General features: G+C 40.4%; 1 protein-coding gene across 1 annotated transcript in view; it reads left to right on the forward strand.

Moving 5' to 3' along the window:
• Positions 1-26,464, forward strand: part of KIF26B (kinesin family member 26B) — a 665,930-nt gene that overhangs the window by 194,145 nt on the left and 445,321 nt on the right. The gene's annotated exons all lie outside the window — the stretch shown is intronic.

Consider the following 26,464-nt stretch of genomic DNA (forward strand, 5'->3'; position numbering starts at 1 on the left):
AGACTACCTTCTGCAATCAGACAAAAGCCCGTTGTTTTCAAAAGTTTACTGAAGAAAGAATGCATTATAGTCCACGAGCCTGAATACAATATTCAGGATGGTACATGTGAATTGTTACCAATGACAGGCAAAGCATGAGGCACAAAGTAACAGATCTCAGCAGGCCCAACCTCCCCGCATAGTTCTCATAACAATCCCTTTGAAGCTGCGAAAAGCGAAAGTCCTTCGAGGCTGGAACAGCGGTAGCCAAAACATTCCTCCTCTGGGAGATAGCTGCCTGGGAACATCCTGGCACCTGTGAAGAAAGCACTCATAATACTGAAAGGATTAAAATGGAGTCTCTTTGGCACTAGCATACCTGAAAGTATTCTGAACATGACAACTATAACTTGACGGTACTTTCTGCCATCACCACCACATTGGATTATATCTATAGAGAATTTGTAGAATTTGTATATATTGAGTAATTATACAATGGAGACCGCTTCAGTCAGTGGATAAATGTTTACTGGTGGTCCCCGGCCCTAAGGAAGCCCGCCTTGCTTCAACCAGGGCCAGGGCCTTTTCAGTCCTGGCCCCAGCCTTGTGGAACGCTCTGTCAGTGGAGACCCGGGCCCAGCGGGACATATTATCGTTCTGCTGGGCCTGTAAGACAGAGCTGTTCTGCCAGGCATTCGGTGGTTGAAGGGGGCAGTGCCATGTCGGCCTCCCACCTTTGGGGTGGGGGGTGGGGTTCTCCCCACCATTGCACTTTAATGTACTTGGTTAATTTATTTTATTATTGCTTATTGTATGTTGATTTTAGAATGATTGTTTTCTTGTTTTTATTGATTTTAACTGTTGTTCACTGCCCAGAGCCCCTGAGGGTGGGTGGTTTATAAATCAAAATAATAAAATAATAAGTCTCTGATGTTATTTCACATACCACAGTCTGTCTACTTGAATAGGGAGTAGAGCTCCCAGTATAAGACATAACATGCAGAGGTATAACATGCAGCCCTATTTGTACAATCCTCATCTCTGACATCCATCCTGAGGTTCATTAAATTAACACTGCAAATAATGTTAAAGAACCATATATAACTATATACTTATCAAAATCTATAGGGTGTGTGAGGGGTTTTTGTTTTACGGCTGGAAGGGTAATGAATGTGGACTCTGCAGTCATTCATAGCATAAAATAAGTAATTGGTTCAGTTTTATTATTAAATATTGTTAAGTCCTGGTTGCAGTAATTATGTTAATACAAACTAGGGAATAGTAATAATAGCACATGGCTTATGTGAGTAGTGAACCAAATATGGGTCTCCAAGTTTGATCTTCCAACAATTGCATTGTTGAAGTGAAAGAAATACTATGGTATGTGAAATACAAGATAATTTTATGTTACAGTGAAAAGCTAATGAAAATCAGCTGATGAACAGTTGGCAATAAAATTATTAGTTAAAAATATTTAATTATCTAAAAATCTATTAATTTTGTCTGCTTTTGTTTTTTATACAGCTAGATTTTTTAAATTATTGATATGCCTGTGCATATTGTTAGTTAGAATCTATGATGTCATGAAGAGGATGTAAATTGCTATAGTTATGAAATAAATATTTTATCTTACCACCTAATCCTAAACATGTTAACTAGGAACTAAGTTTGCCTCCCTTTCTGGGTATGCTTCTTTGTCTTTAAGTAAATGCGCAACAGACAAATACATCAGATAAAGCTTCACATGTTTGCAAGAAAATGCTGCATCTCTTGAATTTCAGTTTCATGCTGTAAAAGAAAATACAAAAAAGAGATAACCACAAGTTACTATTATTTTCCTGTTAGTCATTTTTTTTTGGCTTCAGTGTATCACAACATTCTTTGTACAGCCATATTAATTCTAACAATGTGTCTGAAACCTAAACCAAACTGCTTTCATGATTTTTTAAATTCTTAAGTGAAGCACTGGTGATTCTGGAATTTGAAGATTTTCTTCCACTATTTTCATGGAAGATACAGCAATTGTAAACTGCACAGCACAACAGAACATAGTTTTGTTGAGGAGATTGTTGGATACAAAATCCTGTTAAAGACTGCATTTTAGAAATGCTGAGCTAATAAGACCAGAAAAAATATTGTCTTTGGATAAAGAGCATAGCAGGTCCACCAGTGGGGTTCATTTCCCTCTTCATCATAATTTGTCAGACTGATGCCCAAGAACAAGGGCTGTGAGAATGGCTAGACTTAGTGGCTCCTGATGTGGGCATCTCCCCATTGTAAATTAGTGTTCAGTTAGTCTACACAGCCTGCCAGAAATGCTTGACTGCTTTGTGAAGGCTGATCTTATTTCCCCTCTACTAATTCTCTGCCTATAAAATAAAATATTGGCATTATAATAGAATTCTGCTGCACCTGGAGGCATATTTACATATTGGGAAAGGTTCTTGTTTCCTTGCTTCCAAAAGAATGATTCATCCCATCAGAAAAACACCCATTACTACCCAATAGAGTTGCCAATGTTTCAACTAGCCCTCTACAGAGCCAGCAGTTGTGGTAGTTAGAGTGTTGGGACTAGGATTTGGGAGATGCAGGTTCAAATCTTCACTCTGCCATGAAAGCTTGCTGTGTGACCTTGGGCCAGTCATTTGAACCTACCTCACAGAGTTGCTGTGAGGATAAAATAGAGGAGAGAAGAATGATGTAAGCCACTTTGTGCCCCTATTGGGAAGAAAGAAGAGATATAAATAAAGTTTATTTATACATACATACATACCCCACCTTTTCTCCCCAACAGAGACACAAAGCAGCTCATACCATTCTCCTTTCCTCCATTTTATCCTCATAACAGCCCTGTGAGGTAGGTTAGGCTGAGAGAATGTGACTGGCCCAAGGTCACCCAGAAAGCTTCCATGATAGAGCAGGGATTTGAATCTGGGTCTCCCAGATCTACCAGATCCTAGTCCAACATTATAACCACTACACCACACTGGCTGTCAAGTAAGAAAGTAAGTAAGTAAGTGCTGGAAAGGCAGCAGGAGTCTGGGGGCTGTTTTTCTTCTTCTTCACAGTATCACTGTGTAATTATCTACCTGCTAGGCAGAAGTTTTGGTTGTGGGCTCAAAGCAATGAGTCTTTTCATTTCTTTAAGGTCAAGACTGCTGATGAAAATGCTAGACAGAGATATACTTAGAGAAGACCTTTAGGGACATGCTGAGAGTCACCAGGTCCAATTGGAACTAAAATATTAAATTGTAGATTTCTTAACAAAAATATTCAAATTGTCCCCCAAATCTGCCTGCTTTCTAGGCAATTGGAGAGGAGAAAATGTAACAGTGCGGGGAGGGGGGGGGGTTGGTCTTTTTCTTTTTCTTTTTTACCAGAACAAGGAAGTTTCAGAGTATGGATTGGCAAAACAGTGCAGAAACATAGAACCAGGCCCAGTCGCTTATTGTTTGAAATGTCTTTTTTTTCTTTGCGGGCTTGGGCTTTTTAGCATCAAGTTACTAATAATTAGTTTTAATAGGGTCATAAGTCATCAGTTGACCTTCTTGCCATGAAGTCATCATTTGAACTAATACATTATTGTAATTGGCTAATTATATCTAACTTTCTTGTTGTGTCTTTATTCTTTTACCATAAGGAGAAGTTAAATTTCATTGTAATTGTAACTTTTAAAAACAATTACTGTGGTGTGATTTGATTTTGCATGGCATTTTTATGCATGGCTTAATGACCCTAGAATCATTCATTTTTTTCCTTCATGATCCCACATTGGATAAGGGAAGTGAAAAGGAAAGAGTATCCCAGCGACTGAAAAGAGCTAAGGAGGCTTATCCTGCCAGTATGAGAGCCCCATGACTCAGCTGTGATAGGAAGAAGCAATCTGCGAGTCCTTAAAAACAGTGAGATAATCCTTTAATACAGTGCATGACATGAGATCATAATTAGCAAGGATTTGGATTCTTGACTTTCTCCACTCTAGTTTGTTCAGATGTGAGATTCTGTCTTCTTACAGTAAGACTATCTGGAACAATCTGGGTCTGAGAAAGCTGGAACAAAGAGCAAACAACACAACAAAAATGGATTAAAACGTGTAACTTTCCTGATGAAAAATTACTCTCAAACTATCCTGTAAAGAACTGTACCTTTTAAAAGAGGCTTGCCGTAACATGTTTCAAGCACCTATTTTATATAGATTTGGATATATTTAATTCAAAAATACATTTCTAATCATTCTTGTTTTCATGGGCTTGTTTATGCCATTTTTTAAAAAAACCATTAACTAGTTCCGCTTTTGATATATATATACAATCAAATAATTGATTGTAGGTAATTGGTCCCTGAATAATTAGGGGCTCTTTCCTCAGGTTTGTTTTCAACTTTGGATAAGAACATATGTGTATGTGTTTGTGTTTGTTATGTGCTGTCAAGTTGCCTCTGACCTATGGCAACCCTATGAATGAAAAACCTCCAAAATGTCCTATCATTAACAGACTTTCTCAGATCCTTCAAACTGGAGGACGTGGCTTTTTATTGATTCAAACCATCTCTTTTTAGGTCTTCCTCTTTTCCTACTGCCTTCCACTTTCCCTAGTGTTATTGACTTTTCCAGATAATCTTGTCTTCTCATAATGAGACCAAAGTATGATAGTCTCTTAGTCTTGTCATTTTAGCTTCTAGGGAAAATTCAGGCTTGATTTGATCTAGTACCCATTTATTTGTCTTTTTGGCTGTCCATGGTATCTGCAAAACTCCTCTAGCACCACATTTCAAATGAATCAATTTTCTTCCAGTCAGGTTTCTTCACTGTCCAACTTTCACATTCATACATGGCAATGAGGAATGCCATAGTTTGGATTATCTTGATCTTTGCTCCCGGAGAGACATCTTTATCTTTAAGGATCTTTTCTAGCTCCCTCACAGCTGCTCTTCCAAGCCTCAATTTTCTTCTGATTACTTCATTGCAGTCTCCCTTTTGGTTGATGATTGGGCCAAGGAATAGAAAATCTTGAACAATTTCAATTTCCTCATTGTCAACGTTAAAATTTTGTAGTTCCTCAGTAGTCATTACTTTTGTCTTCTTGATTTTCAGCTGTAATCCTGTTTGGGCACTTTCTCCTTTAACCTTTATCAGCAGCCGTTTCAAGTCTTCACTATTTTCTGTTAGTAACGTGGTGTCATCTGCATATCTCAAATCATTAATGTTCCTTCTGCCAATTTTTACTCCAGCTTCTTCTAGATTTAATCCAGCTTTCCTTATGTTCTGCATATAGCTTGAACAGATAGGAAGATAATATACATCGTTGTCTGATACCTTTGCCAATTGGAAACCATTCTGTTTCCCCATATTATGTTCTGACAGTAGCCTCTTGTCCAGAGTACAGATTGCGCATAAAAACAATCAGATGGTGTGGCACCTCCATTTCATGATTCACACAGTCAAAAGTTTTGCTTTTGTATAAAAACACAGGCTGATTTTCTTCTGAAATTCCCTGGTATGTTCCATTAGCCATCATAAATTTGCAGTGTGATCTCTGGTGCCTCTTCCTTTTCTGAATCCAGCTTGAACATCTGGCATTTCTTGTTCCATATATGGCTGTATAATTTTGAGCATCACTTTGCTTGCATGGGAAATTAATGCAATTGTCCGATAGTTGCTGCACTCTTTGGCATTTCCCTTTTTTGGAATTGGAATGTAGACTGAGTGTTTCCAGTCTGTGGGCCATTGTTTTGTTTCCTATATTTGTTGACAGATTCTTGTTAAGGTTCTGATGGACTCCATTTCTGTAGCTTGAAATAGCTCTATTGGTATTCCATCTACTCCAGGTGCTTTGTTTCTCCCAATTGCTTTGAGTGCAGCTTTTACTTCACTTTCTAGGATTTCTTATTCTTCATCAAAAGATTCTTCATAAAAAGTATCTGTCATCCTTCCATCTCTTTTGTATAGTTCTTCAGTGTATTGTTTCCATCTTTCCTTTATTTTGTCCTGATCAGATACTGTATTTCCATGTTACTCTTTCAGCATCCCACGCCATAGCTTGAATTTCCCTTTAATTTCTTGGATCTTTAGGAACAGATCTCTTGTTCTTCCTTTTTTGTTGTTCTCTTCTATTTCTTTGCACTGGTTATTATAATAGATTTCTTTGTCTCTGCGTGCAAGTTGCTGAAAAGCTGCATTTAGAATTTTGACCCTACTTCTACCGCCTTTTGCTTTTGCTTCTCATCTGTCTTTAGCAATTTTAAGAATTTCCTCAGTCATCCATTTAGGATTCTCCTTTCTTTTGGCTACAGGAACAGTCTTTGCCGATTCATCCTTGAGAATATAGTTCTTCTGGCTCATGATCAGTTAAACTTAGTATTGCAAATCTGTTCCTTACTTGGTCTTTAAATTCTTCAGGAATATTATTTAGATCGCATTTTGGCACTATGGTTTTTTTTAGTGTTTCTCTTCAGCTTTATTCTAATTTTTGATATTAACAACTCATGATCTGTATCACAATCAGCTCCTGTTCTTGTTTTAGCAGCAAGAATAGAGCTGCTCCATCTTCTGCTTCCAATTATGTAATCTCTTTGGTTCCTGCATTGGTCACCCGGTGATTTCCATGTATACAATCATCTTTTTGGTTGCCTGAAGCATGTATTAGCAATGAGTGTTGGCTTCACAAAATTCTTTTAGCCTCTCTCCTGCTTCATTTCATAATCCTAGTCCAAATTTTCCAACTATGTTTGATATTGCTTTATCATCTACTTTTACATTCCAGTCACCTAGGATTATCAGCATATCTTGTTTAGGTGTACAATGAATTTCTTCTTGGACACTTGCATAAAAGTTTTCAGTTTCTTCCTCATCAGCAACTGTAGTTGGAGCATAAACTTGAATGATGGTTATGTTAACAGGCTTCACCTGAAGTCTGATTAATATTATTCAGTCCAACTTTGCATTTTAGCTCTTAACTGCTTGTGCTATGTCCCACCTCATTATTAGAGCAACACCATTTCTTTTGAGTTCATTTCCACAGTAAAACACTGTGTGATTTTCTCACTGAAAATGTCCTGAGTTGGACATTTTCTTTGGAGGGGTTTCCCTTGGCTGTTATCAAGGGGAGCCACTCCAAAAGGCATTCCCAACCTTCAGGGGCTTCCTCCAAAAGCCCCCTTCGAGGCCAGTAACAACTGGACCCCTCCAGACAGGGCAGGTCAGCTGTGTCTTGGAGAGCTCTCTCCAGTCACACCTGAAGCTCGCTGCTGCACTTCCAGTGTCCTGTGATCGTTGATTCCTGAAGGGGGTGGATGCATCTTAGTCTGGTGTCTCAGCTTTGTCCTTGAGTGACTCTTCTAGGAATTTAGACTCTTGACCAAGTCTGTGCTCCTGACAGTGTTGCTCTTAGCTTCATTGACACACTCAACCCCCCTCACCACATTAAAGTGTGTATTCAAGACGGAGAAAAATATATAACAGAGTTCAAAATAAACAACAGATATCCAAGAACAGTGATCAAGAGAATGAGAATAAAATAGCCTTAGATTCCATGTCAATGAAAACAAATTTAGAAATTTGCCAATTCTAACTTTTAAGTAGGAGACACAAATTTGAATGCAAATTTGCCAAATTTATCATTTTTCTTGTCACTATCACTGAGATTTCCTAAGAATCTAATTGATAAATAATGTATGACTTGTCCAAGAATTAAATTTCTAGACTGAAATAGAGCACCTTGTAAAACAGTTACACTTTGATTTAGTCTGGCAAGCTTTACAGAATGACAGAGCCTATGTTGCATTTAAAGCTACAATATGCTGATCAGGGCCTACCTATATGTTACATTGTCCCTGGGACTGCCACTCAGACTTTCATTCAGATGTTGCTTGCAAGTTCAGTGCTTGGAACTCAGATCCAAGTGCAGGGGCCTAATTTCAATTAGAATTTTGGTGGTGTGGAAAGAAGGGGCTTCAGCCTCCCCCTCCAATTGTGCGTGAGTTGATTATATTAAATAAAGTTGATTGTATAAATGAGCAAAATAAATAAGCACACTAACTTCATATTTCTTGATTTCTCCTATATTTCTGACTCCCTTCTTTTTAACCACTCGTATCATAGATTACAAATCTGTTTTCTTTGATGGTTGACTGAATGCTTCCTGTTTAATTCACCTGTTTTAATGCTTCTTGATTTCTTTGTTCACTCAAGAAATGTTTCCTGCTTATGTGAGTATCCTCTTGGGGATGCAAACATCTGCCTATATTTCATGGTAATTGGATAAGTAGCTTTTTAGATGCTATAGCCAACATTTTTAGTTACGATCTTTTATTTTAATTACCTATGAAATGGATCCCTTGCATGAGTAGTACACTCCCTGAATATTACATAGAATTGGATGGAAAACAAAGAAGGAGCAGCTGGAAATGTATTGTTTTCCATTAAAAAAGAGCATTCTAAAATTAAAAACCCTTTGGTTTAAAAGAATAGTTAAGGCAGTTATAACTGTACTTGTGTTCCAAAAAGCATGGAAATTATAAGTTAAGGCTACTGCCACATGAGCAGTACATATGTTGTATAGCCTGACATCTCGTGCTCACTTTTGCTTTAGGCACAATGAGTTATACTTTCCTTTGTTCTTTTAGATTTTTATCCCCAAATTGGCTTTGCTGTTATATTCATTCTTTCTTTTCAATAGTTACCTATGGCATTCATTTTGACACATAAGCAAATTCTTAATAAACATTTAGATAGTACCAACAGACCTCGTGTTTAGTTTTGTACTCCACATTGCAGAAGAAGAAAAAATGGGGTTGAATGAATGAAAAATGCCAATTGACCAGCTGCTTCTGAACTTTACACCTGCTGTGGCTGTATTTTCCTGAAGAACAAAGAGAGGTTACCCATGACCAGAGGTGATGAAGCATCACTCCCAGATAATGAAATGACTTTAAATGCAACCAATATTCTCTAAGGCAGATTAAGACAGTGCTTCACCTTTCACAACCACCTGATGTCTTTGGTTGTCTCATGGAGAGTTCAAGGATTCAAGAATAGAGGGTAATGACCTGTCACCTTTTGAAAGAGTGAGTCTGTCAGTCATGCTTAAGGTTAGGAGAAAGATCTCGGTTGAACATCTGTAACCTTGATTCATAGAGAGACAAAGTGAGCTCCAGTTTTAATCATTCAAGCCCTTCACTCAGATAAACCTGCACTTTTAATAAATATTTTAAAGAGTTACTAGGCAGTCTACATTTAAAAAAAAAACAGTCAAGAACTGCATTTAGCTAACCTAGAAAATATTGGCTATCTGACAATGGTCTACCGAATAAAAGCTTTAATATTAATGTAAATAATGTTTTATATTCAATGGATTTTACTGTTCTTTAGCAAAGACTGTATTCTGAATGCTTAATATTTCAAAATTTTAATATATGAAATGACAGAATAGTAGCAGAAAAAAAATTGTCCCTTGTCAAACAGCCAGAATCAAACAGCAAACTATTTGTTAAAAAACATGTGAAGTAGCTATGGCTTTCAATGCTTTGAAATTAATATTTTGGTATTTCAGTATTTAGGAAAGGGGAAGACTACTGTAGTATGTGTTTGTGTTTGACAAGTAAATAAGATAAACCCCTAATTAGCTGAAACCCTTAGTACAGAAATCTGAATGTTCAATTATTGTCTTCACTGGGTTTGTTTCCATGTTGAACTGACCAAATTGTGTTATGTTATGGACCGCAGAGTTATTTTGTGCTCTATTTCTTTTGAACTACAGCACCTCATGTACCATGGTAAGCTACTTTTGTAAATTTTGACCAACTTTATTGTAGCATATGCTTTTGAGAACCACAGTTCTCTTCGTCAGATGTATCTGATGAAGAAAACTGTGGTTCTTGAAAGCTTATGCTACAATAAAGTTGGGTAGTCTTAAAGGTGCTACTGGACTCTTTACTATTTTGTGACTACAGACTAACACGGCTAACTCCTCTGGATCTTTTGTAAATTCTGGATGCTTAGCTTTATTGGAACATGTGCCTACTGTACTACATGATGTCACTTAAGGTTCATGAGGTTCGAGGGACGACCTTGATTACAAAAGTAGTAGGAGAACAAGTGGAAAGAAATTTAGGAACAATATTGGGATATGATTTTTCTTGAAGATCTCCCCCCCAAAAACAATTCACATGTTGATTGGCTCAAAAGTCCTGCAAGAATGGGGAATCAAAATGGCAGGCAAACAACCATTGTTCGATAGATAAGTTATAACTCTGTTATGATTTATAAGCCATTTATAGCACAAGATAATTTTATGCTCTTTAATATTTATATAAGGTGTGAATTGATTAAAATAATTTAACATGGCATATGCAAAAAGATCTCTTAAGATATTATAGCTACTGAGACACTGACATTGTCATTATATACTTTTAAACAGGGATCTATATATCTCAGAAAAACAGTTACAAATTACTCAGAAAAACCTTGACTATATTGTACTTTGACTAGAATCATAGGATTGGAAAGGTACCTCTAGGGTCATCTAGTCCAACCCCTTGCACAATGCAGGAAATTCACAAATACCTCCCCCTACCCTACCCACCCCTACCTTTACATCATGCCTAGAAGATGGCAAAACACTGTCAGGATCCCTAGCTGAACTGGCCTGGGGAAAACTGCTACCTGACACCAAGGTGGCAATCGGCCTTAACCTGGGCATGTAAGAAGGGGCCATGAGAATTAAGTCTGGTGTAACCCTTCCTGCCCTCCCTCTCATGATGTGCCTAGGTTCAAAGAATCAGCATTGCTATCAGATGGCCATCTAGCCTCTGCTTAAAAGCCTCCAAAGAAGGAGAGCCCACCACCTTTCAAGAAAGCCTGTTCCACTGAGAGACCACTCCTTCTGGAAGTTCTTCCTAATGTTGAGCTGAAAACTCTTTTGATTTAATTTCAACCCATTGGATATGGTCCGACCTTCTGGGGCAATGGAAAACAACTCCACACCACAGTCAATATGACAGCCCTTCAAGTACTTGAAGATGTTATCATATCACTTCTCAGTCATCTCTACTCCAAGCTAAACATTCCGAGCTCCTTCAACTTTTCCTCATAGGACTTGGTCTCCAGACCCCTCACCATCTTCATTGTTCTCCTTTGGACACGTTCCAGCTTGTCTATATCCTTCTTAAGTTATGGTGCCCAAAACAGAACACAATACTCTAGGTATGGTCTAACCAGAGCAAAGTAGAGCAATACCGTTAGTTTGCATGATCTAGGCACTATGCTTCTGTTGATAGAGCCCAAAAGAACTAGAATAGCTGCTTGTAATAATGACATGATTGAAGTGCATACGTCTGTTGGACACCAGGGTGTGTGTCTGTACTCTTCCCTGTCCTCTGATGCCATCCACCACTCATCTCTTGGTCACTCTTATGGCCTTAGATTGAAAGGGCCAGGTGTTTTGTTGGCATCTGGTTTCTCCTCCTTTTACTGAGTCTGCATACTGCCAGGAGTAGGTGGATGGACATGTTGTCATGGCTGCTTTCAGGCTTTCAGAAGAAATGTTAGCACATCACTCAGGCTTCCTAAGGGCTGCTTATGAGACCTCTCATAAAAAGTTGAAATCTTCCTCCAGGTCCTGCTGTAGTGTCATCTCACTTCCCCTTTCTACTGCCTTTGTTCAGTAACTCTACTATAATTCTTTTGCAAAGGACATGTTACCTTACATAAATGCTGAAGGAAAAAGTACTACTGATTTGAGCTGTGATAGGTGACTGTACAACCATTCATAATGGCTGATATACTGAGCAGAGGTTGTTGACCATTTTGCCCCCCTCCCCAGCAACAGTTGTGGACTTAGCAGCAATATGTGAATTCTGATTTGGGAGGGGAGGGGGGAGAGACGATACATCAACATCGTACCTCAAATTTGCTGTGGAAAGCTACTTGCTTTTCCACTAAAGAGTTTATATTCTCCCTATTCAGGCTTATTATTATTTGGTATTTACAAGTATTATTGTGTAGGGGTGAAGAGAGGAAGCTGTTCCTAAGACTAAACAATACACGAGTGAGCAGCAGTTAGGGTTCCCAGGACCCTATACCCTCCTGGCAAGAGAGGTGGAACCTAGTACTTATTGGGAATCTTCTCTTTACACAGGCAAAGCACTCCTGCACTCCTGGTGCAGACACAATGACATCACTTTCAGAAGTGATGTCATCATGCTGTTCACTGGAGTACTTCCCAAACAAAACGTAGGAGCACTCCCACGGCACAATGATGTCACTTCTGGAAGTGCCATTCTCATATTCGCTGGGTGCATACGTGCTGCGCATCTTCCCTGGGTGCCTGCCTGTGTTGGGCGATCTCTTGGCGGCTGGGAACCTCTTATTTGTCACCAGCAGCCAATGAGCAAGCAGGCAAACTACTGGGAGATAGTCTGCCATCAGTGGACACCTGGGATCCCTAGCAGCGATGCTTTGTTAGTCTACAATATAACAACAACCACGCATATGCCTAACTAACAACTTCAATAATGCATTTATTTACACATTCATTCATATACTAATCACACAGTAAAAAACTATTTACACGTATAAATCTTCATTTCCCACATGGAAAATCATTAACACAAAGCAGGTACAGAGGAATATGGACAGTCTACCAGTTCCAAAAGCATTTAAGGGTAAAAGTCAGCACTAGAACTTTGAACTGGTCCATGAACCAAACTGATATCCCATATAATTCCAACATATGAATATGTCTGCTTCCTTTCACATATAACATCGAGATGGGGAGGCAAGGACAGACTGGTTTTTTTTATATCAATGGGGCTATATGTATTAGGAAAGATCACAGTCCTGCCTTACTTTCCTGCTTTCAGTTGCCCCCAGCATGTTTCTTCAGCTGTCTCTGTTCCATTTCCGGAGCCAGGCTGAGAAGAAAATACTGAGGGTGAGGAGCTGCAGAAAGTTAAGGCACAAGAAAGGCCCAGTTTACCTCACTGGTGTTAAAATTAGAGTCTCAATCCACACTTTATAAGCAAATGGAGCATGCTACTTGTTATCTCTCAAACATCTTGTTAAGCACCAAGGAATGCCAATTTCAGATTTTTTTTCAAACTTCTGCAAAACCAGAAAGCAATTCAAACCAGCAAAGATGTTTTTGTCTGTCACTTTGGTTGAACTGGATGACCAGCTGAAAGCCCTTAATTTTAAAAGCAGCTTTCAATACCAATATATCTTTCTTTAAATTTCACCGATGAACATTTGAAAGCACCGTAGTTTATGTGCCTAATCCAATAATGATTTTTGAGAGAATAGATGATAAATCAAGGGATTAAGTTGTTCTCAGATAAATGAAGTTTTTAGGATTTAAAAAGAGGGAAGGAAAAGGACTTGTTAACTGCTGCCTTATTTGATGATCTTGTCAGCTATGACAGGTGCCCACACCCTCGGTAATAATCCTAAATGCCCTGAAGCAATGTTAGTTAAGCCCTGGGTCTTTGATTATCTCTTGAGAATTGCATTGCTTCTCCTACTCTGTTTTAAACATTGACAGAGGCCAGTTCATCATGTGCCAGTTCCTACTGGAATTAAAAGTCAGAAGGAGGATAACAGGGTACCAAGGAAAAGAAACTATAGAAAAGGCATGGAGTTCCACAGAAACTGTCCTGCTGGGATGAGTAAAAGAGTGAGCAGATAATAGAAATTTATGATTTAGAGTGCAGTCCTACTCAGGCCTATTCAATAGGGCATTCTCTCAGGAACATGTTCTTAAGATTGCTCTATTAGCTGCTTTCCAGAGTTTACACCAGCTATTTTGGAATGCAATTCACAGCCTTTGCAGTCAGTGGAAGATTTGCCATTGATTTCAGTGGGATGTGGATTATTCCTTTGGGCCCTACATAATGCACTTCTGTCTTTGTTCATATATGGCCACACAAACCGACGCACATTCTTTCTTCTGGTAATAGAAACTCATTTGCTGTCCTATAAAACCTAGGGCAGTTTAAATTGAGGGTAAGTATATGAGGATATCACACTCAGTCCTGACTTCTATGTTTGGATTTATTTCTATATATAGTTACCCTCAATTTAAACTGCCTTGTGTTTCACAGGAGAAGTATTCAGCGTGTTTTCTTTATATTGGAATAGGAGTGCTTCACATTTTTGACAAACGGACATTTTCACCAAGTGGGTTCTCCTAGTCTGCACAAGCATTTGCCATAATAAAACATCTTAGTCTTTAAGGCATCACAAAGTGTTCATCATCGTGTCTTTTGTTCCGTCCCACATGGGATCTGTGCATGCGCAGGCCAGCCATGGACATTCTAAAGCTCCTAGAGGGGCGCTTTTCACCCAGGGGCAAGTATAAAAGGTGGGGCAAGTTCCTCACTCCCTCAGTTCTTTTGCCACTGCTGAAGAAGGACACCTCTTTGATATGTTCCATGGACCCACTTGCTGCATGCAAGTCAGGACCTTCAGTTCCATGGCATCGGAGGCCTTCTTCAAGAAATGGGAAAAGATAGGCCCATGATTACATTTAATTCCAGATGACAAACAAAGACTAGCTAAGATCTTGCAAGGAGATGATCTAAGGCTCTCGAAACAAAAAATTAACACAGCCAGGCATATTGGGGATTACTCATCCTGAGCTATAGCTTCTGCTATAGTCATTTGTAGACATGCATGGCTTAGAAACACAGCATTAGCCCCTCACCATAGGACGATCTCTTTGAAAGATCAGACCTGTTGTTGTCTACTACAGACAAGGCACTGAAAAAGATGATAAGGTGACAGCTACATCCCTTGGTATAATGTATCTCTATCTAAACCCGTTCAGGCAACTGTATCCTCCATATAATAGACACCATCGGTTCAATTCCTAACCAATGCATTCTGCTTCCAGAGGCTCTCAACAGCCTTCATCCTCTACCTCTGCTCATCCTTGCAGGAGGCATATCAGAACCAAGTTAAAGGATGCTTATCGATCCCCTAAAGATCAGTCTGGTCCTAACAAACAAGAGTTTTTGACGCCAACCTTCCTTGCTGCTTCCTTAAGTGGTCCTTCACTTCCTCTTCACTTCCTTTTGGGAGTCTGTAACTCAAGAGGCTTTGACGCTGTACATTGTCAGCCAAGGCTATTGCCTAGAATTCAAGACACCCCCTCCAAACATTCCATCTCTGTCCAGCCCTCTGCCTCCTCCCACCTTGCTCATAGAGGAAGTAGAGACATTGCTGACAAAGGGGGGCATTGAACAGGTTCAATCTGCTTACACAGCTGGAGTGTTCTTCCATTAATTTACTGTAGACAAAAAGTCAGGGGGCTCATGTTCCATTTTAGACCTTCATTCCATAAACAAGTTCATAGTATTCAAAAAGTTTTGAATGTTATTAAGAGATGTTTTACCCCTGTTGAAAGTTCAGGTTTAGTTTGCTACAGTGGATTTAAAAGATGCATATTTTCATGTTCCAATAATTAATCAGTTCAGAAAATTCCTTCACTTCCAATGTGGTTCCAAGAAATACCAATACAAAGTTCTTCCTTTTGGTCTCTCCACTGCCCTTATATCTTTATGGTCATGGCAGTAGTGATAAGTAGAGATGGGCACGAACCGAAATACAAACCAAAATTAAGCACAAACCAGGCTGATTCGTGGTTCGTGAACCAGCGGTTCATCAGATCCCATTTCTGACTAACCGCCACGAACTTTAGGCTGTTTCATTTGGTTCGTTTTTTTGTTTGTCACTACAGACAGCCTGGTGCCAATCAATCAGTTTCCTAGGCAACAGGAGATGGACTTCCTGCAGACCTTTTGCTGACCCGGAAGTGAACTTCTGCTGGCCCAGAAGTGATGATTTTCTGACCTGGATGTGCCATTTTCACGAACCCAGTGAACCAGTTCGCGAACCAGGGGCAGGTTCGTGAAAGTTCGTGGTTTGTGGTTCATGAAATTTGACAAACCACGAACCACGTGGTTTGTCAGGCTATGGATGACAGGATATGGCAGACAGATCCCTCTACCATTGCAACAAGAAGTCCAAGCCCTTGGTTAAATGGTTTTATTCAGAAATCAAATCATTTCCATATATATGTCCATAGGATTACTCAGAAGCAAGGTAAGCATCTAAGCAGTAAGAGCAAGATTGACAGGAATAGTAACATGGGGAAAATCCCTCCTCTTAACTCACAAGTTTGCTCCTTCCCCCTCCCAACAATAAACAAGACTTTTGGCGTGTGCTTCGGGTGAAAACGTTTCACATATTTATACTATAAAGGAGAATCACTGAGAAAGCAAAAGATCAAAGTCAAGACATAGCTGTGCCTGGGAGTGAGTAGTCTACAAGGTCATGAACACTGAAAGTTTCTACAGTCCGTTAGATAAACACCTGCATGAAGTCTGTGAAAGAAACAGTTATGGCATTGACAATATGACATTAAGTTACAGTATGAAACATTGGTTCAGTGTTAACATTGGCATGGATGGGGTTGACATGACATTCTGCCTCCCTAAAGATGGCCCCTCCCCTCAAGGACCAGGTTTGTCAGGATAACATTTATGGAAGTTTGACACAAGTCTAGGTGCATTCATATGGGATTGTTCTACCCACTCCCTGTAAGATTCATCAAATCTTTCCACCTGACTATTTAAAAATTTGTTGTGTTTTATTTTGGAATCCAGGATTTCTTCTATTTCATAATGAATATGTCTATCCACCAGCATTGGGTGCCCCCCCATTCTGGATGCCATTGGTCAGGTGGGGGAGCCTTTTTCAGGAGGCTAAAGTGAAATACTGGGTGGAATTGTTTTAAATTCTTGGGGAGTTCAATTTCTACAGTCACTTTGTTGATTAATTTCTTTACAGGAAAAGGTCCTAAAAATCTCCACTCTAATTTTTTACTAGGTTGCTCTCCCTTAATATTTTTGGTGGAAATGTATACAATGTCTCCTGGTTGCAGTTTCCATTGTTCAGAGTGTTTTTTGTCAGCAAATTTCTTATAGTCCTATTTTGCTTTGTCCAAAGTCTTTTGGATGATTCCCCATGGGGAAGTTAAATTAGTCCACCATTCCTCTAGATCTCCTGGTCATTGGGATTCAGGGGTTGCAGCAAAAGGCAAGACGTTTCCCTCATATCCATGTACTATTTTAAAAGGGGTGGCTCCTGTAGAGCTGTGTATTGAGTTGTTATATGCATATTTGGCAAAATTAAGAAAATCAATCCAATCATCCTGCTGATAGTTAATGTAGCATCTTAGGAATTTTTCAAGCACTTGATTTGTGCGTTGTGATTGTCCGTCGCTCTCAGGATGGTAGGCGGAGCTAATTCCTTGTTCAATTCCAGCAACTTTGAGAAGCTCCCGCCAGAAGTTGGCAACGAACTGTGAACCTCGGTCAGATGGACCTCGGACAGTTCTTTCTTTCTTTCTTTGATCAGAGACATACTCAGTATGGTGGCACAAGGGAAAAAATTTTCAAAGCTGGATCTGAAAGACGCTTACTTCCAGATCAGAATAAGGGAGGAATGGAAAACTGCCTTCAATACCCCCTTAGGGCAATTTGAATATCTTGTAATGCCTTTCGGCCTACAGGGGGCGCCAGATGTATTCATGAATTTAATTAATGAAGTGCTGCAAGAATATCTGTGCAAAGGTGTGGTTGTTTACCTAGATGATGTGCTGATTTATTCTGCTGATAAAGAATCACATGTGGAACTGGTCAGAAGGGTGTTGACCGCTTTAAAGAAGCACAAGCTGCCAGTAAAATTGTCTAAATGTGAGTTCCACAAGGAGGCTGGATTTCTTGGGGTACCGGGTATCACGTCAAGGACTTAAAATGGACCTGGCAAAAATCCAAGCTGTAGTAGGGTGGGAACCACTCAAAACAAGAAGGCAATTGCAATAGTTTCTAGGGTTCACTAACTTTTACAGACCCTTCATAAAGAACTTTGCTCAAATCTCTCTCCCCCTCACAGACTTGCTAAAAACCGAGGGGAGGGGAACGCAAGGGGAAAAAATCTAGTGCTAAATTGATTTGGACTAAAGAAAGGAAGCTTTTGAAAAGCTGAAAAAATGTTTGTGTCAGAACCAGTTCTACAACACCCAGACCAGAACCGGAAATTTGTGGTCCAGGTTGATGCTAGTGGCGCCGCCGTGGGGGGGGGGTCCTCCTACAACCAAATAAAGAGGGGAAATTGTATCCCTGCACATATATTTCCAGAAAATTCTCTTGAGACTGAACGCAATTGGAGCGTATAAGAGAAAATCTTTTGCGGTGAAATTTACACCCACTACCTGGCAGCATTGGTTAGAGGGGGCTACAATTCCTTTTGAAGTATGGACTGATCACAAAAACTTAGCAGCGTTATGCACTCCCCGTAGACTGAATGCCAAACAGTTAAGGTGGGCAGAATTCTTTTTCAAATTCAACTTCACGTTGAAGTACCTTCCTGGCCGATCAAATTTCCTAGTGGACACACTTTCGCACATGCCCCAACACAACAGTCAGAAGGAGGAGATAATTGATACAGTTTTCTCACCAGCTCAATTTTGGAGGAGCGGTGACAACACGCAGCCAAGCTGCAAAAACACAAAGCAGCATGAAACCTGATCTTTTAGAATGGGGAGAGAGAATAAAAGCTGAGACCAAAAGAAAGGGGGAAAGTGTGCCCAAAGCCGAACTGAAACATGAGGGAGATGGGCACTGGTACAGAAGGGGCATATTATACATCCCAACCAGTTTAAGGAAAGAAATCTTACAACAATGTCATGATGCCAAGACAGCTGGACATTTTGGGTACCTTAAAACCCTACACTTAGTACAAAGACAGTATTGGTGGCCAGCGATGAGAAAAGATGTTTTTCAATATGTATCCTCCTGCCCAGTGTGTATAATGGGAAAATCTAGGAGGGGAAAAACCCCTGGACTCTTGCAACCCTTAGAAACCCCTCCTAGACGGTGGGCCATAATTTCAATGGACTTCGTTGCTGACCCCTAGTAAAAAATTAGGGTGGAGATTTTTAGGACCTTTTCCTGTAAAGAAATCAACAAAGTGACCTTTGAGATTGCTACAATACATAACCCTGGAGATTGAATGCCTTGCGTCCCCCGCTATTTGTGGAAATTATAATTAATTGGTGGCCTGATGAAGGAACTTTTTGAAACGAGCGAAGTGTGAGAAGGCCGGCATTGCTCGTTGCCACTCTGCTTATCCATTGCCTCGTGTCAATTTCATTTTCGGCTTCGCCCTTTGTAATCGCACGGCTTCGGGGTCAAGAAGTGACGGCTCCCTAGCTGACTTACCAGCAGCTTGAAACAACACTATAGACATATTATGGGACATTATATCTCTCCTTGTATATAGACCTTGAGTCATTGTACTACCATTGCTTTAAACATTGTGAATGGTTGTCCAAAGTTAAATTATTGTTGTAAACGGTTTTCCCTGTATGATATGTATAATTATTGAATCTTCACAATACAATCGTATATTGTGGTTGGTTATAGCACACTTCCTTTTTTCCCTGGTTAGTTCTAGTGGGCCAAACCAGGGAATCACTGTCCCAACACATATCTCTGGTTCTGAACACATTGGACCAACTAGGCCTCAGGGTCAATCTGGAAAAGTCATTCTTGTTTCCCCAAGAAATGGTGGGTTTTGTGCGTGCAGTTTTAGACTCCTCTCAAGACCTTGCCTTCCCCACTCCAGACAGGATAACCAAATTTCTTCTCATTCTGAACAAGGTCCTCTCCTGTGGGTACCAAAGCACAAAGCAAATACAAAGACTGTTAGGTTTTATAGCCTCCCTGATTCTGATAGTTGGGTTTGCCAGACGGAGGCTTTGTCACCTCCAAAACTGGTTTGTCAGAGAGTTCCATTCACACTTCTGGAACTCATACAAGTAGTTCTCTATCCAATGGCTCATCCACAGGTCCCTGAAGTGGTGGAACAACAAGCACAACCTCCTAGTGGGTACTCCGTTTGGTTCTTCCCCAATCCAAATTTCCATCAATACAGATGTTTTCCCTGTCGGATTGGGGAGCTTGCTTTGGGACCAATCAAGTAAAAGGTACATGGTCTCCTCAGGAATTGTCTCAGAACATCTGCCTTCTCAGGGAGATAAGATATGCCCCAATGGCTTGCGTTCACCTAGTAGAAGACAAGAATGTTCAGATATGCATGGACAATACCACTATCATGCATTACTTAAGCAGGCAGAGGGGCACAGCCTCTCTAGCTCTCTGCCAAGAATCTTCAATCATATGGGAGTGAGCTATCCAACATCAAGTAAGTCTCTCTGCCATTCACATAGCAGGCAAGAACAATATTCTGGCAGATGCCCTGACTTGGTCCAAAACCCAGAATTATGAATGATCTATGCACATGAAATTTCTCCACCTCATTTTTTCAAGATGGGGCAATCTGACCATAGACCTCTTCACCACACACTTCAATAAGAAGTATGCACAGTACTGCTTGAAGGCAGGGAAAGGGAAGGCCTATCTTGAAGAAGCCTTTCAGATTCCTTGGTCAAGCACCTCCCTTTATGCTTTTCCCTCTCTGCCCCTTATGACTTTAACCCACAGCAAAATGATGAGGGAGGGATCCTCAGCAATAATAGTAGCTCCTTTCTGGCTGAGGCAGACCTGGAGTGCCACTCTGTTTCAGATGGCCCAAGGCAGAACTCAGTGTCCTCTAGCCTCAGATCTCCTTCAAGACAATGTAATTTTCCACCATGACCTGAACACTTTAAAACTAACCACATGATTTGTCTCTTCCCTAAACTAGTTTTTCCCTCCCCAGTCAAAAAGATCCTTTTAGAAGCCAGAAAACCTTCTACCAGGAGGTCCTATCTGGCAAAATGAGATTTTCCCTTTGGGTCAAAGGTAACAAGCTGAATCCCACCTTTTGTTCCTTGTGTTCCATTTTACATGTTTTGATTTAGTTAAAGGACCAGGGTCTAGCTAGCTCTTCCATTAAAGTCCATCTGGCAGCCATTTCCACCTATCATGACACGTAAATGGGAAATCTCCCCCCAGTTGAAATGCAAATCTTTCTTCAGAGGCCTAGCTAACCTATATTCCTCAGCTGCCAGTCCCATACCTCAGTGGAGCCTCTCCTTAGTTCTAACCTCCGTTATGCATAAACCCTTCCAGCCCCTAGCTACTGCTTGCTCAAAATGCTATCAGCTAAAACGGTCTTTCTGGTAGCCATAACTTCAGCTAAGAGAATGAGTGAACTGCGAGCCTTTAGGTCTGACCCTCCTTTTATTAAGATATTTTTAGATAAGGTCATTCTCCGTCCAAACCTCCCTTTTCTGCCAAGGTATTCTCTGCATTCTATGGTCATATAGATCCATAGGAGTTAGCTGTGTTAGTCTGTAGTAGTAAAAATAGAAGAGTCCAGTAGCACCTTTAAGACTAACCAACTTTACTGTAGTGTAAGCTTTGGAGAATCACAGTTCTCTTCTTCAGATGCATGGAAGAAGAGAACTGTGATTCTCGAAAGCTTATGCTACAGTAAAGTTGGTTAGTTTTAAAGATGCTACTGGACTCTTTTCGATTTCTGCATTCCATGTGAACCAGGTATCTTTTTTCTGACACCTCAGGACAACTCAGTAAGACTTTTGCACACTCTGGATGTTATACATGCTTTGTGCTTCTGTTTAGATAGGACAGCAACTTTTTGGAAGGACCCTAATCTTTTTGTTTCATTTAAAGGGAACAAAAATGGGTCAGAAAGGCTCTACACAGACTATTTCCAAATAGATAATGTGGCTAATTAAGACTTGTTACAAACAGTGTGACCAATCCTGCTCACTACACATATGGGTACACCCCATGAGAGCACAGTCCACTTGATCGGCTTTCAAACTGAGCATCCCACTAGTTGATTTATGCAAGGTAGCCCACCTGGTCAATGCCATCTATATTCATCAATGAACAACAGTTGCAGGTAAGTGCAACCTTGTTTATCTGATGAAAGGAACTTGGACTCTCAAAAGCTCATACTTTGGAAATCTAGTTGATTTTTAAGGTGCTATTGAACCCAGATTTTGCTCTTAAGGTGTCACAAGACTTCTGATTATTTTAAAAATAAATTAAAGTGATATTGACTGTTTCATCTTAGCTTCATCCTTTGTGAAGAATATTTCCAGTCATGTCCAAATGAAGAAGGCTAGGAAAACAATATGGAAGACACTATCCTTTACCTCTTACTTTGCTGGTTTTATTTTACCTTTGATTTACTGTGGACGTAAATTGAGAATATTTGAAATGGTCTGTAAACCTTCAGAAGAAGTCTGGATTCTGACAAGAGGCATCTAGCAAGCAGTGCATTATTTGCTGTGTAATAACTTTGTTGGGTTTCAAGACATTTGCTGTCTATGAGAAGAACAAACATTGTATTGGCACTTTAGATTTGTAATACACTCTTACAAGAATGAACCAAAGTTGAAGATGGTGACCCATCTGCAATTAACATGAATGAGATTTGATTAGTGCAGTTTAGCCCTGCCTCTGCTGAGTGTCTTCATTGTCAAATCTAGACTGTGCTGGAATGGTTTTAATTACATCTATTGTAAATCTGTTCAATATTCCCAGTTGCCCAATTAATTTAATCTTCCTGTTTGCTTCAGAAAGTATCAACCAAATCTTCTCAAACTGATTTGAATAGCTACCTATGTTCTTAGATTAATGTCAAGAACATTATGTATTAAAATTATTAAATTGATTTTTAGTGCAAGTTCTTCGAGCCTGGATGAGAGTTGTGAGTAGAGGCAATGCATGTGGATCTTACATTATATATTTTAGTTTAAACTAGGTGAGTTCATGAGAAATACATGAGTTTAGCAAGAATCTAAAAACAGCTTTACACAGCACTGTGCTTTTTCATGAACAGAATCAAACTGTACCATGCTGTGTAGCTCAGTAGTAGAGCATCAGGTTGGCATGCAGAAGGTCCCAGGTTCATTCTCCAGTGGTCCCAGGAGTGGGGCAGTCCTTACTTTTGGGATATAGCTCCTCCTCTCCGAAGGCAGGGTCAGTCAGCTGATTTTGATCCCAGAGGGGAGGGGCTTGTCCCTGGAATCATCAGTCTTTCTGGCCCTGACATCTGAGCAGGATGTCTTCAGCAATGTTCTGCAGAGCGCAGCAATCCTGGTGAAGAAGAAACTGCCAGAGATGAGCCGGGCGTGGCAGCATGTACCTGTAATCCCAGTACTCAGGGAGGCCGAGGCCACAGGCAGTGTGGAGCTTTCAGGGGAAAGGAAAGGCCCTGTCGCCTACCCCACCCCTGTTTTGCTCAGAGCGATGGCGAACATTAGAGCCGGAGGTCCCTAGGTTCTCCTGTGCTGGAATGGTTTTAATTACATCTATTGTAAATCTGTTCAATATTCCCTGTTGCCCAATTAATTTAATCTTCCTGTTTGCTTCAGAAAGTATCAACCAAAAACTCCACTGAGGTTCCCCACCTTTGGGTTGGGAGGGACCTCCCCCCCCGACAGCCAGAGGGTGTGATGTTTGAGTCCGTGGTAGACTGTTGTAGAGACCGATATTATCCAGAACTCCCTCAGGCTCAGCAGCGGCAGAGGGCCTGCTCCAACCCCAGCAGCCCCGACTGAACCACGGTAGGACTGATCCTGTGAGTAATGGGGGCAGCGAAAGGAAGGAGGGAGGAAAAAAGAGTAGCAGAAACCTCAGAGCCAGCTTACCGTAAATAAAAGGGAGCCCTCCGGACTTCCGGTTTGGGATTCATGGAGGTCTAACGCAGCTCCATTTGTGGAGCTGACCGGATTGCCGTTTTAACCGGCCGGAGGGGTGAAAATAACCCGCGGCCGACTGCTCTCAGGCGGGGAGCAGGCAAAGAACGCTCAAGACCCTAGGGTGAGCTAGATCTCGGACGAGGGGGGGCTCTACACAAGGAGTCTCCCCCCCGATCCTTGAGGTCCCACCTTGCGACGGGTCGGCTATAATCTCTGCGGCAATTTTGGGGCCAATTCGGCTGGCATAAGACCTACATACCCAAGCTTCGATCGGGGAGGGAAGTCGAGAGGAGAATTTAAGATCGAAACAGCGATTACAACCCGAGAAAGTTGAAGAGAAGGTAAAGATCGCTATCTCTTGAAACGGGACAGATTGACAAAAACAGAGAGGAAAGAAAGTAGATTTTTAAACTGCAACAGACTAGTGAAAAGGAGGTGAAGACTCGGCAGGAGTTGTATTTTAAAAGAGACTAAGTTTAAAGAAGTTATTACAAAAATCGGACTATTGTTTTGAATACCTGTGGTTTTGGAGCTGTGGGAAAAAGACACCATCGCGAGACCTGCTGTGGGAAGACGGGAGACAGGAAGTGCGTAACAACAATAGAGTGGCTGGAGGGAAGCGGCCCTTGCCAAAGGACAAGAAGTGGGGAATCGCCATCTTTGAAAGTGGAAGGGTCGTGGCTTCAGCGGAAGAGGAAGTAGGCCATCTTGGATTACAATAACATAGAGAAATCATAGAGAAAAGACGCCCGACATTTTGGATATAAAAAATTAATTTTGGCAAAGATTGGGACATTTAAAAAAAAGGAAAACGTTTAATTATACGCCACGGAGCTGAGGAAGAGAGCAGATTCGTGGGAGCGAGCTAAAGCAAGCCCCACGATGTCGAAAAAAGAGTGGCAATCGGCAATAGAAAATTTGGACAAAAAACTTATAGACATGATGAAAGAACTTAAGGACACGAAATTGGAGCTTATTAAAGAGGTCAAGGAAGTTACACAGACAGTAAAGTCGGAGCTGTCAGAAGTGAAAAAAGGCGTGGAAACGATTAGCAGTGAATTACAAGGAACGCAGCAGAGAGTTAAAACAGTAGAAGACGCGATGGAGAATTTAATAGACACGCAACAAACAGAGATGAGGCTGGTGAAGGGGAGGATGTCAGTTGCAGAAACTAAACACATGGAGAAGCAGCTTCGTTTTCGTGGTCTGCCAGAAGTGGAAGGGAAGTCAGCGCAAGAACAGATGACTGAGGTGTTGGCTGATTACCTGGGGAAGGAGGAGGAGGAAATTGTGGCTATCCTAGATGTGGCGTATCGTGTGAACTCGAGAATTGCAACCCAGAGGAAACTACCAAGGGATGTGATTGTGCAGTTTACAACTAGAAATATGAAAGAGAGGATTGTGACAAAACAATTTCAAGATCCATTGGAGATTGATGGCAAGACGATTATTATAATGAAGGAACTGCCCAGATCAGTGTTATTGGACAGGAAAAAATATAGAGTGCTAATTCAGACTTTGAAGGACATGAATATCAGATACAGATGGGAGTTACCGGAAGGAGTGTCCTTTGAGTTTGGAGGGGCAAAAAAACGCATCAGATCTGAGCGGGAGATGGAGAGATTTATCAAGGACAATGAAAAAGACTTACCAACAAAACTATGAATATGGAGTGTAAAGTATTATCTTGGAATGTAAATGGACTAAACTCACCGAATAAGAGAAAAAATATTTTTCATTGGCTATTAAAACAAAAAGGTGATATTGTTTGTTTGCAGGAGACCCATATTAGAAAACAGGATGTAAAATATTTAAAATCTGGAAAATTGGGCAAAGAATTTGTAGCGGCTTCCAACAAGAAAAAAAGAGGAGTGGTGTTGTATATAAAAGAGGAGCTGCAGCCAAAACTTGTTATGAGAGATGTGGAAGCTAGATTTGTAGCAGTGGAATGTAATTGGAACTTAAAGAGAGTGTTGGTAGTCGGACTTTATGCACCTAACGGTGCAAAGGAAAGCTTCTTTGAGGACTTAAGGAAGCACCTAGACGATCTTGTATATGACCAGATAATTCTTGCTGGAGATTTCAATGGAGTGACAGATTTGGAACTAGATAAAAAGACTACAAAAGCACAAAAGAAAAGAGGACTATTGCCAAAGCTTTTTTTTGAGTTGATTCAACAAGAGACTCTCGAAGACGTATGGAGGAGAGAATATCCTAAAACCAGACAGTTTACTTTTTATTCTGCAAGGCATCTTACATTATCAAGAATTGATATGATCTGGGCCTCAAAGGACTTAGCGTTATGGACTAAGGAGGTAGAAATAATGCCGATGGTAGGCTCAGATCACAACCCAATTATGTGGAAATTTGGAAAAAGGAGAAAAAGGAAAGCCTGGAGAATAAATGAGGACTTGTTACAGGAAAGTGAGAATATGGAAACATTGAGAAGAGAGACTAAGTTTTTTATACAATACAACGTGAATAAAGAAGTACCAACCAGTAAAGTTTGGGACGCGTACAAGGCGGTTGTAAGGGGCATACTAATGGACTTAAATGGCAGAGCAAGGAAAAAGAAAGAGGAGAAGAGACAAGAGATTGAGGAGAAAATAAAGGCCAAAGAAGCACAGTTAAAAAAGAGACCAGGGAAAAAGAAAATACATCAGGAAATCAAAATTCTTCAAGAACAGTTAACAGCAATGAGTAATAAAGAATTGGAGTGGAACCTTAAAAGACTGAATCAAAAAGCT

The sequence above is a fragment of the Eublepharis macularius genome, chromosome 1 (assembly GCF_028583425.1).
Source record: "Eublepharis macularius isolate TG4126 chromosome 1, MPM_Emac_v1.0, whole genome shotgun sequence".
Taxonomy (NCBI): Eukaryota; Metazoa; Chordata; class Lepidosauria; order Squamata; family Eublepharidae; genus Eublepharis; species Eublepharis macularius.